The following is a 13,157-nucleotide window of genomic DNA, read 5'->3' as shown; positions in this document are numbered from 1 at the left end:
TAACAGAGGACCATGGGGGAGGGGAAGGAAAAAAAAAAGTTAGAGAGGGAGGGAACCAAACCATAAGAGACTCTTAAAACACTGAGAATAAACTGAGGGCTGATGGGGGGTGGGAGGGAGGGGAAGGTGGGTGATGGGTATTGAGGAGGGTACTGGGTGTTGTATGGAAACCAATTTGACAATAAATTTCATATTAAAAAGAAAAGAGAAAAATGGTCTTCTCAGCTGGGCTTGTCTCCAAAGGAAAGTCAAGGAACTATGTTCCCAGAAGCAGGAAAGGAGCAAAGCACGAACCTCTGGGATTCAGTTCCATATCTCCCATTATTCACCACCTTCTTGTTCTAGACATGTTATTGGAGCTAAGGGTAATGGGAACTTCAGCCCCAGTGGACCAAGGTTTCTGTTGTCAAGGTGCTTGCATTCAAGTTGCAGGCACAGGCATGGAGATAAATAGAGTACCATTTACAGTTGCAAAAAGGCTTTTATTTCTTTTGTCTCACTTGGTCTTTACAAAAATCCAGTGAGATAGCAGGAGAGGGATTGTTATCCCATTTTACAGAGCAGAGGACCAAGAATCAAAGAGGACACATAATTCACACAAGATGATCTGACCAGCAAATGGAGAGCTGAGCCACAAACCCAACTGTTTGGTCTGCAGAGCCATCACTCTATCCAAATAACATGCTCCTGCATTTTCAATAGCTTTGACAATAGAAGCTTTCTGGGAAGCTGCAAAGAAATCTCCAAACAGTGGTTAATTATGGAAAGTGGGAATGAGAGACTATAGGACTTTGACTCTCTATTTTATATTCAGATATACAGGTTTAAATTTTTCCTTGGAGAATGTATTTTATTTCTAATCCATATGTGAAAGGAAATAGTTCCAACATGAGACAGAATTAGATCCATACTATTAGACAGATACACAGTATGCTGGGGACTTGAAGGGGGAGGCAATAGTATTTGAAATAAGCTCTGAAAAATGGCAAAGGTCTAAAGATGTTGAGATGGGGGCAGGGAGCCCTAGAATCCCAGAGACTGCAGCAGTCAGCTTCCAGCTCAGCAGCTGTTGCTGACTTCTGAGACAGAGAGCTGGCCTAGAAGGAATTCTTCCTGAAAAATTAGGTGTATATTGTGGACAGCATTTCCTGTTTTCTTCCCTTTCCTCATTTTATATTGTGAAGTACCTGGGCCAGAGCCCAGGGCTCGGGAAACACCTGCTTTATCCATACATCCCTTATCTGGACTGTGATCCCATATTGCCAGTCCAGCAAGACACAGCAGACTTACAAAGAGAAGAGGATTCCAGTCAGGCATCCCCACAACGCCTGGGGTCCAGTATCAAACTATCAGATGATCAGATTGATCACTTATTTTTTTGGGGGGGGAGGAATCAAGGTCAAATGCCTTTTCAGTTAAGGGTCACATAACCATAGTGTGTAGGAGATCAATGGCCTTAGAGTCTACCCTTTACAATCTCATCATTTTAATGATGAGGAAGTCAGGGCCCAGAAGGAGAAGATACTTGCCCAAGGTGACATAGCTTGTTAGCAGCCAAGTCATCATTCCTGGTTGTACTTGAGCCCTTACTGATGAATGATCCTTGCTATGAGCCAGGCCACCAAGGAGCTCATTGGCAGACATGAGAAAGCAAGCATGTCTGGTCTTTGGAGACCTGAGGTATATCAGGCTCATCTGATCCTTCCATCATTCCACCAGAAGAAGTTGCCCTCTGGCCTGGGAAGTGCTTCTCTGAAGTGGGGGTGGGGCTCTAGAGTCATGATTCAACATTGACCCTCCACATCCCAGAGGCCCAGTGGCTCATTGCTGAGGCCTCAGCTCCTGCCTTCTTAATCCGAAATCAGACTTCCGGGTTGCAGAAAATCTCTCTCCCTTCCCTCACCCTACTGCCAGGGCTAGTCATGGCGGTCATTTTATAATCTTAATAACTATTATTTGCATATTGCCTAAGAGATTATAAAGCACTCTTTTTTAACATTTAAGAAAATTATTCTTTTTCAAATTTTTATTTAAGTTGTAGTTAGTTAACATATAGTGTAATACTGGTTTCAGGAGTAGAATTTAGTGATTCATCACTTAACATATAACACCAGTGCTCATTGTAGCAAATGCCCTCCTTAATGCCCATCATCCATTTAGCCCATCCCCCACTACCACACTTAGTTCCTGCAACAACCCAGGAGATGAGTATTGCATCCACATTTTTAAACTGAGAAAACTGAGGCTCAGAGAGATAGTCACACAACTAATAAGTGACACAGTTAGACTTCAGACCCAGAGCTGTCTGAAATCTCCAGAAACTGAGTTCTTTCCACCACTCACTTCAAGGCTGCCTTTTTTGCTTGTTCCTTGACAAGGACAAATGGGCAGATAGGTGGATGGAAAGGTGCAACAAATAGTTCTTGAGCACAATCTCTCTGTGGCTTGCTCTGTATTGGGCATGAAGAAACAGAAAGGAGTGAGACAAAGTTTCTACCCTCAGGGTGCCCACCATTTCAGTGAGTGCTTCTCAAACTTTTGCACCAAAGTACCAAATGGCTGAACGGAATGAACTCATTCCCCACACAGCCCCCAAAAAGCTGGAGAAGCCCATGTAGTCAGCTACAAGTGTGAAATTTCTTTGAAGTCTCCACTTTTATCTCACAAATTCATGTGAATTTTGCATGCTATTCCATAACATATATCTGTGCTTGTTTTAATATAAAAATAATGCTCCCTCCACCCAGATCTTTTAAGAAGAATGAGCCATTCCAAGCAGATGCTCTTGAAAGCATGTTCCAGGAAGAGGTTCTGCATACCTCTGGCCAAAGGGGACACATAATCCCCTTTGAGAAGCAAGAGACAGTGGTTCATTTTTGTGTTTTGAAGGAGCTGTTACTCTGCAGAACTAGTACTTTGGTAAAGATGTTATGTGTGTGTATGTGTGTATGCGTGCATACATGCATGTAACACGTGTTTGTGTGTGCCTGTAGAAGCTCCAGAGATGGCCAGAACTGTTTCTTTGCAAGACTATGTTTCTTTGGCACACAAATGATCCACATTTTTACCCTGCCAATTACCTGTCAACTGGCCATGTTCCTCAATGCAAAAACCAGAATTGGAAAGGACCCAAGGGGTTCTGGGTTTTTTTTTTTTTCTTTCTTTCTTTTTTTAAGATGGCTTTAGTTTTATTATTTATTTATTTATTTATTTATTTATTTATTTATTTATTTTGTGTGAGAGAGAGAGAAAGCGTGAGAGCAGGGGAGGGTAGGGGCAGAGAGACGGCAAGAGAGAATCCCAAGGGGTTCTGGGTTTTTTTTTCTTTCTTTCTCTTTTTTAAAAAGATGGCTTTAGTTTTTTATGTTTATTTATTTATTTATTTTGTGCGAGAGAGAGAGAGAGAGAGAGAGAGAGAGAAAGTGTGAAAGCAGGGGAGGGGAGGGGCAGAGAGATGGCAAGAGAGAATCCCAAGGAAGTTCTGTGTTGTCAGCACAGAGCCCTATGTGGTTCTCGATCTCACCAACTGTGAGATCATGACCTGAGCCAATAATAAGAGTTGGATGCTTAACTGACTGATCCACCCAGGTGCCCCTGGAATATTTTTATTTTTCTAAAAGACCTTTTGCATTGGCTCTTTTGGTAACTGTGGTTGGGAAATAAGATGACACTAGCCTCCCAGCAACAGAGAGCTAAGTGGGGAGAAAGCCAGGCAAACTTACAGCAGCTCATGTGCAGCAATAAAGTAGTTATCCTGAGAGATGTTTGGGGACTGGCAAAGTGCGTCCCACCTTTTGCTGGCTTTAAGATAAGAGGCATTTACTTTGTAAAGCCTGAATGTTGTTCTGCTGTTTGTAGGTTCTGTAATTAATCTATGTCTGTTTTTTTCTTGGTTTTAAAGTAAGGTTCTGAGTGACAGCCTGTTTTGATGAGCTTCAGAGAAACAAGAAAAGAGGCTTGGACCTTCTTCTGGACCATAGGTTGAAGGGAGCAGGGCATCTCTGGGGGCCAGATGTGGTGATAACAGCAGTGAGATCAAAGTACAACAGCTCAAAGTGGTGGATGGGGGAGAAGAGTTGGAGATTCTGAAAGAGCTGCCCCTCCCCTCCTTAAGAGTCTCCTTTTGGCCTTTTTCTCTTTCCAAACCTTGACAGGCTTTGTGTTTTGTTTTTAATAAGGAGGCTGTTCCCTTCTCTTGTGGAATGTATTCTCTGAAATATCCTGTTCCAGGGGCACATGCACACAGAGTTGGAATCCTCTGTTCTCAGGCGCCCCACTTCCTATGTTTTCATTTTTCTTTTCAAAATGTAAACCAAACCAACTCTTCCTGTTTCTGGGTTTGGGATGTGGAAGGTCACACAGCAGGACCCTCCAGCAGACAGGTCAGAAGAGACCTCTGAAAGCTGCCCTTTGGCTGCCCTGCCATGGGAGGAGCACTGTTTGAATGGAATTTAGTCCTATGGAGAGCAGCATCCAGGCTGTGGTGAGGGAACAGCTCTGTTTCTGATGCCAGTTTGCTTTCCTTTTCCTTTGCCCTTACCCTAGGCCAACCAAAGCTTAGGTGCCATAGAATATCCACCAGCTGAGCTGCGGATCTTCAGCCATTGGTTACTGTTAATCGGGAGTAAGTTTAGGGAATAGTCATCAGGACTGTGAGAAATAATTTTAGGAGTTGGAGCTATTTACTCAGGGGAAAGACAGATTCAGGGGAGGACATTATAGATGAGTGGGAATTTGGCTTCTAGTCTCAGTTTTACCACCAATGAGTTGTCTGCTGTTGTGCAGATCACTCAGCTTTGAGCTCCCCAAATACAATGAAGACATTGGACTGTATGAACTACAAAATCACTTCCATCTAAGACTTTGGGAAATTCTAAACACCAGTAGATTGGTCTTTTTTTTTTTAATTTTTTTTTCAACATTTATTTATTTTTTGGGACAGAGAGAGACAGAGCATGAACGGGGGAGGGGCAGAGAGAGAGGGAGACACAGAATCGGAAGCAGGTTCCAGGCTCTGAGCCATCAGCCCAGAGCCCGATGGGGGGCTCGAACTCATGGACCGCGAGATCGTGACCTGGCTGAAGTCGGACGCTTAACCGACTGCGCCACCCAGGCGCCCCAAACACCAGTAGATTGGTCTTATTGAAGAAGGAACAACTTCCATGAGACTCCAAGGAGTGAAAATGGGAAAGCTGGGTGGAAGTTATAAGGCAGATTCTGGTTGTATATAAAGAAGAACTTTCAACTGAGTACAGAATGAAAAGGGATACTTGACCATATCTGGAGAATTTGGTCCAAGCCTGAGTGAACACATTAGCAGGAATGGTATAAAAGGGAGGCTGTTAGCAATTGAGCACTGGGCTAGAGCAGTGGTCTGCAACGTCTACTTTTATGTGCCCAACTCCAGTCTCCAAATGAAATCTTCATGAAATCTCCAAAATGTTTACATTTGGTTGAACCAAATGAGATTTGGTTGAATGAAGCACCCCTCAACTCTTTGACATTCCCCAATGAATTTCTGGGGACTCTAGGGTTCCTCAGTGTTTGGTTTGAAAACCACTGGTTAATAAGGTCCTTTAAGTGCCCTTCCTGCCTTGAGATTAAGGCAATCTTGAAGTTTCAAGAGTTCGGTGGAAATGTGCTTTACATGGATCTGCACCATTAACTGGAACTATAGGACCTTAAAGACCCTGTCTTAAGAATTTGTCATCTGGAGACAGTGGGGGTTGTGTGTCAATTTGTAATAGCTAGTTCAGAGATGAAACGATAGGGAAGAAAGTCTGCTGAGATGAAGAAGGCACTAGCCTGATTACCAGCAGTTCTTTTGTTATGTTATCAAAAATAAAAAGACAATCTTTGGTAGATTCATTGTTTATGTGAGATCCCGTGCTTAGTTCTGGGAATATAGAAATCAGTGAGACGTCACCCTCATACACTAGTTGTCTGTAAGAGATACAGGAAAGAAAAGAAGAAAATGAAGATCAGTATGATGTGTTATAATAGAGATATAGACACAATGGAAAGGGAGTCCAGAGGATGGCTTAACAGACCAAATGTTTGTGGCGGTGGGAGCTGGCAAAGACATACCCAGTAGAGAGCCCAATATAAGGGTTCATTGTATGTATAGGAAATAAGGAGTTGTCCCATGGAGCTCAGAAATGTAAGGATGTGGTGGGAGATGAAAGAAAGATAGTTGTTTAAGTTGTGAAGGACCTTGAATGCCAATGCAAAGAATTTGGACTTTGGCCAAAGGTAGGGAACAATCAAAATTTTTGAGCAACCAAATTATTTTCTTAAAGACAGAACTATGGCAGTGTATGGGAAATGGAATAGAAGGAAAAGCATGGTGACAGGGATACCAGTTAAGAAGCCAAGCAACCATCCATGCCAGAGATGCTAAGGACTGAGATGGAGGGCTATCTTAGTGTGAATGGAAAAGAAGGGGCAGAAGTAGGAAACATTACAGATAAGTTTCATGGCCATGGTTTGGTGACTGGATGACAACAAATGAGAGAGATGGAGGCGTCCAAATGGTTCTCATGATTTTTACTTGACTGACTGGTGGATGATGGTGCATTAACCAAGAAAGAGAGTCTTACAGAAGGAGGGGTTTCCAGGATAATGATGATGAATAATTATTTTTAATGCTGAGTTTCAATAATTTATGGAATCTTGTGGTAGAAGTGTCCAAAATAATACTTCCAAGGTCTTTTCCATACCTGCCCCTCCTCCTACAATTCTTGCTCCCTTTCTAGCCCCTGGGTAGCTACACCAGGTCATCCAGCCCTGGCTCTGATATTCTGGATTGATCCAGGCTATAAAAAATGTTTCATTATCCTGTGCCTCAGGACATTTTCCTGGCCTGTATCTGTAAGCCTGGGCCTGGCTTTCTGTCTTACACTCCTGAAAACAGGCATTGGGAACCTGAGCTTCCCAGCCCCTTTCCACACAAAAGGAAGCTGTTATACTCCTCCCACAGGTCTGGAAATCCTTCTCCCATTGCAAAGAACATCTTGAAATTGCCCTTTCCACTGACCCTATCTCCATCTTTCCCTCCTTTCAGACTGACTCTGGTAGGGATGGAGGGCAGAGGATGACAGAGTGCAAAGAACTTTGGGACCTTCAATTTCAACTTCCAGGCAGGAAAATTGAGGACCAGGGAAAGGAAACAACTAAGTCAAGGTCACAGAAGTTTATGTCAGATCTGGGACTAGATCTTAGAAATCTCAACTCATAGGACAGTGTTTTTGACTTGGCTGAATTCATTGTAGATCACAGTTGAAAGATTTCCTGTCTCAAATGATAATCACTTCCAGATACCCCCTAACTAAGTAAATTTTTATACTATTCCAAGTTGCTGAATAAACTATTTGTCAAATGCTAGATAAGCTATACCCTGCAAATATTCTTCATGAAATAGCAAATGTTAAGTGACCAAATCTATCAAGAAATAGTTACAGGAATGATTTGTTATTTTAAAAGTAAACGAAGTTAATTATTATCATTATTATTATTATTATGCTGATTTTCTTAGGCTCAGTATTTTAGTCTTATGCCCCCTTGAGCCTTGGAAGTAATATCCAATAGCAGCTTAAATAAATGCACTTATATTATGTATTTGTTTCTATTTTTTCCCTTTAAAACTGGTCTCCCTGCCCACTTCAGAGCTGGAGGAGGGGGTCTGGGGCAGCTGATAGACAGAATCCGGTGCTAAGGCCAAGCTTGCAGCCAGGCCAAAGCAAGTTGGATTAGGGAACCAGGCTCTTGTTACAGGCCAACTATTACCCCACAGGTTGCCTTAGCCACGTCAGCAGGAGCCTGAAGAGAAGCTCTGAATGGCTTCAGGCAACAAAAGGAGCTTTGTGCACTGGGAGCAAGGGGACTTAGGGAGGATTTGGTACAACGTTGGTGGGAGGTCAGGTCAGCAGCCTCCTTACCTATGCAAGCTACTGGGAGCCAATGGGTTAAGCAGAAGTGTGAGGTCTACAAGTGAAGGAGTCATTGATTTTCAGAGCAATCATTGAATTTCGAGGTCATTAGACCAAATTATTCATTTTTAAAAGTTTATTTATTTTTGAGAGAGAGAGAGCAAGTGGGGGAGGGGCAGAGAGAGAGGGAGAGAGAGAATCTTAAGCAGACTTTACACCATCAGTGTGGAGCCTGATGCGGGGCTTGAGCCCACGAACTGCAAGATCATGACTTGAGTCAAAGTCGGACACCTAACACACTGAGCCACCCAGGCACCCTCCAAATTACTCACTTTATTGTTGGGGACACTAAGGCCCAGAGAGAGAATGGGACAAGCCTAAGGTCTTAAAGTTGGCAAATGGCAGAGCCAAAACTGGAGCCTAGAACTTCTGGTTTCCTAGTCAAGTGTTCTCGCTTTAGTTCTTGTGATGCCATTCAGAATTGTCGATTTTGTTTGGAGGGAAGTATTTCCTTTTAGGCTCCAGAAACTACTTCCATTTCAGGCTCAATTTGTGCTGCATAACAGGATATAAGGACTTGGAAGGAGTGTGAAGTGTTGCAGGGAGCCCAAGAGCACCTAGTAAGTCTTGGAGTGAGCCCTGAAGGCCTGAGCCTCCTTCTGACCTGCTGGTTTGTGTTACTGCTACCTCTGTGTTTTCCAATGCTTGTTTATACACATGGGATGATTTGGAGTGATACATTGACATTTTGAATCATGATAGATATATACTGAATTCAATATGTATTAGGAAAGATGTAACTAGTACTTCAAACACTAATTTCATAGATATTATGGTAAGGCTATTGTTTAAAATCAGATTTATATAAATAAAAAAATAAGTATAAACTTTTGGCACAGGATGAAGTGATGGTTAAAATTGTGAAGTTGATTCACAAATATGTAAAATTTGGGAAACATTATGCTAGTGGATTCTTGGACCATTATAGCAGGACTGCCAAAGTCCCATCAGGCCATCCTCTTGGGCCTGGGCAGAACTACATATATTGAATCAAGTTAGACATTCCTAACATTCTCCAGTGAAAACTGTACCAAAGGTTTGCTCTGTCAGTGAGACCACTGACAAAGGACAAAAGCAGTAGCATGTCAGAAAAGCCTTTGATTGATCTTAACATGAAAAAGATTACATATGCAAATCACATTCGATTGTCAGCTTTGAATCAGTGTCTTGGCTTTTTCTTCTCTAATATGTCCCTGGTTGGTCCTCTCCTCTACCACATCTGTTCAACTCTGGAGGAACTTGTAAGAATGGCATGTGAAAACATAATAGTTTTAATGTGCAGATGCAACATTGAGGATCAGAGAGGGAAAAGTTCTTAAGATCATTCAACCATGAGTGGAGCTGTCAATACTGGATCCTAGGCCTCTTGTCACCCAGACTAGTGCTTATTCCACCACTGCCCACATTTCCCTCCCCACAATTCCTTCTCCATTGCCTTTTCCGCACATTCTGGTCAGCTATTCCCCCACACCAAATCAGGCAGCCACAGCCTCCACTGATGTCCTGTCTAGCAAACTCACTTTAGACCTTCTAAACTCATCAAGGGCCGAAGAAGGTGGTAACATTGGTCACCTCCAAGGGGATTTCTGGGTGGTTGAGAGACAAGGGTGGGAAAACTTTTTATTTTCATATCTCTTTATGTTTGAGACATGTGAGGGCATTCCATATTCCAAAAATAAATGAATAAAAAAAAACCCAAAGATTTCTGCTCCTTACATGAGCTAGATCTCAGAAATAATCACATTTGTTAAGTACTTTAACATTTTAATGCACTATCTTGTATGACTCATGCAAGAGCCCCATGCAATAAGCTCCATTTTGTAGATGTGAACCATGGTCTAGAGATAGAAGTTCCTTAGCTGGGCTGACAGAGTGAATTGGTAATGAAATTTGGGAAAAAATCTAGGTCCCCTGGTTCCCAGTGCCTTGCCGCTTCCATTGCCAAATCCACATAAAATCATAATTTGTGCCAGATAGTCCTCGGATTGGCCTGAGACAATGTATTCACATTTGCTCTTAAATAGACATTTTCAAACTTTAACCTAAAGAAGTAGCACAAAAATTAGTCCCGGCTCAGCTTTGTAGGTGGCAATCTCTTCTGCCTGGCCACATCCCCTAAAAGACATTCCTCTTTCCTCTGGAAGTCACAGACCTCTCAGGCACGTAGTGCCCACCCTTCCAGGATTCAGCACTGTTTCTGGGCTTGGCACAGACATTCTAATGAGGTAACTTGGAAGCTGCAAGTGCATTCATCTGAGGGGGTCACTATTTCAGGGTATGAGGGGTTTCCTTTTAGCCTCTGCAGCTGGTGTCTCTGAAATGTAGAAGTTTGTCCTTCTCCCAGAACTGGGCAGACCACAGGTCTTGTGCCCCCAGAAGTCTCTTTTGCAAAGCAGGAACTGTGCTTAGCCAGAAGTCCTGGAATGGTGATGGGGGAAGAGGTGGGCAGTGGAGGAGCAGATGTATGCTGTATGCTGATCACTGCAGTGTTCCCACCTCAAAATAAGTCCCTCTTGTCTGCTGTCACGGCAATGCAAATAAACACCTCACCCGGCCAACTCTTCTTTTCTAGCAGCTGCCACCCAAGAACTCAAAATCCGAAGGTGGAAAAGTACTTGGGAAGTCACCAGATCCCCTCTCTGCTTCCAGGTAAAACTGTGCCCAAACTGGCTCCAACTACTTGGAGTAGTCTTCAGGAGCAAGAGCTCAGGACATCTCTTCCAACATCTCCCCAAGATGCCTCACATAGGCCTTTAGCATGCCACGTGTTCATTGGTGCCTTTCAGTTTCTGTTACCTTCCTAGAAAGTCATGCTCATTCCAGCTAGTGGATGATCTCATGTTCATTCCATTCAAGTGATGACCTCATCTTAATGAAAAACTGTAGCCAATGGGATAGCTGAGGCCAAGCTAGAGCCAAGGATGGCCTAAATGACCTCAGCAAAGCCCAGCCAATGCTAGGAGTTCAGACTGTGAAATCCTGGCTAGTATCCTTCTTTCTTTTCTTCCCCAAACCAGGCATCCCCTTCTAGACAACTGTTTCCTCCTCAATGAAAGGGAGCTGTTCCCAGAATGCCACTAACTTGCCCACCCAAGTAGGACACCAGAGACTGAAGGCAAATATGCAGCAAGGTGCAAAGAAACTTGTTAGAGAGAAAAAGGAGGGAGTTTTCTCCCTCAAAGCTATATATATATTCCCTCAGTCCTAACTAACTCTCTTAGAAGCCTTCTAGATAAAGAAAGTGTTGGTTATATCACATTGAATTCTAAATGTCATGTTTATTTTTTTTAATTTTTTAAATGCTTATTTTTTGAGAAAAAGACAGAGTGTGAGCTGGAGAAGGGCAGAGAGAAAGAGAGAGGGAGACACCGAATCTGAAGCAGGGTCCAGGCTCCGAGCTGTCAGCACAGAGCCTGATGTGGGGCTCGAACTCACAAGCTATGAAATCATGACCTGAGCCAAAGTCAGACGCTGAACCAACTGAGCCACCCAGGGGCCTGAACTTCAAGTCTATTTATAGGATAAATTCTAAGCAGCAAGTGACTTCTAGTCACCATCTGTGACAAGGCTGGATGTGGTAAGGATTGGTATTTACCTGATAGTATTTTAAAGGAGTTATAGGAGCATGGTCCACAGGAATTATTTCTTCATTGGGACCTAAGTGGTTCTGACAGGTGGCCACTACAGGCTGAACGTTAGTTACCATCTCTCTTCTCTCATTTTTCCTTCCCTGTAGACAAACCTACTTATCTTCAAGTTGAAGGAGTCTTGTGTACGGCAGTGCTATAGCGACTTTGAGTGGCTAAAAAATGAATTGGAGTGAGATAGTAAGGTATGACCCCATTCCCTGTGAGGGATCTTTGGAGGAGGAGATCTACATAGGCTCAGAAGGAATAAGACCCTAGTGTATAAAATCTTTAAAAAATTTTTTTTAATATGAAATTTATTGTCAAATTGGTTTCCTAAAAAAATTAACATTTATTTATTTGTGAGAGACAGAGAGAGAGCAAGAGCAGGGGAGGGGCAGAGAGAGAGGGAGACACAGAATCCAAAGCAGGCTCCAGGCTCTGAGCTGTCAACACAGAGCCTGATGCAGGGCTTGAACTCACAAGCTGTGAGATCATGACCTGAGCCGAAGTCAGACGCTTAACTGACTGAGCCACCTAGGTGCCCCCTCATGTTTCTTTTTTTTAATGTTTATTTATTTTGAGGGAGGAGGGGCAGAGAGAGAGAATCCCAAGCGGGCTCTGCTCTGTCAGCACAGAGCCAGATGCAGATGCAAGACTCAATCTCAGGAACCATGAGATCATGGCCTGAGACAAAATCAAGAGTCTGATATTTAACCAACTGAGCCACCCAGACACCCCCTAAATGTCATGTTTCCTTCCTTTACCTTCCACTTATTTATTCCTTTTCTCAACAAACCTCCCACCCCTAATATATTTTCTGGTGGAAAGAAAGCATCTGAGAACAAGGGAAGCATATGGGTGGCTGCCACTTCCTGATAGTTCTTCAGGGAAATTCTCCCTGGCTCCCTGACCAGAGAAAACCTTCTATCTGAGAAATAAAGAAGTTCTGCATACTCACTCTCTTTCAAAAAGAAAGGCTGGAAGAGCTCAGGAAATGCCCACTGGAGGGTGACAGAGAGGATGTTGCCAGATTTTACATCTAGGCCACTGGTCAGGAACCAGATCAGCCAGCCCATGAGAACCATCGAGAAGCTCAGCCATATTGCATGCCACTTGTGATCCTCACTTCACACACTTACCTTTAGTCTTCCTCCTCTGCAGCAATGGGAAGCACTGCAAAGGAAACAAAAAAATCAACACATTGAAATCAACCCACACAATGTCAGAACTGGAAGGGAACTTTGAAGTCAGCAAGTTCAATCTACTCATTTCACGGAAATACACACTGAAGCTTACAGAAAAGGAAAGTGGAATACAATAGGGAGCAAAGTAGAGTCTAGAAGTCCAGACTCCTGACTACTTGATGCACAATACTTTCTCCCACTCCACTGGCTGATTCCTCTGTTTCACTTCACTCTCATCAACTGGGGAAGTCAGGAGACTGGAGACCAAGTCAGGAGACTGGAGACAGTCTGCACAGCTCACAGTGCTGTTCCAAGAACTGACAATAAGGATTACCAAAGAATCAGTCAACATTTTC

This window comes from Prionailurus bengalensis, chromosome X (assembly GCF_016509475.1).
Source record: "Prionailurus bengalensis isolate Pbe53 chromosome X, Fcat_Pben_1.1_paternal_pri, whole genome shotgun sequence".
In the NCBI taxonomy this organism is placed as follows: Eukaryota; Metazoa; Chordata; class Mammalia; order Carnivora; family Felidae; genus Prionailurus; species Prionailurus bengalensis.
The sequence above is the reverse complement of the archived record's forward strand: the minus strand, read 5'-3'. Positions refer to the sequence as shown.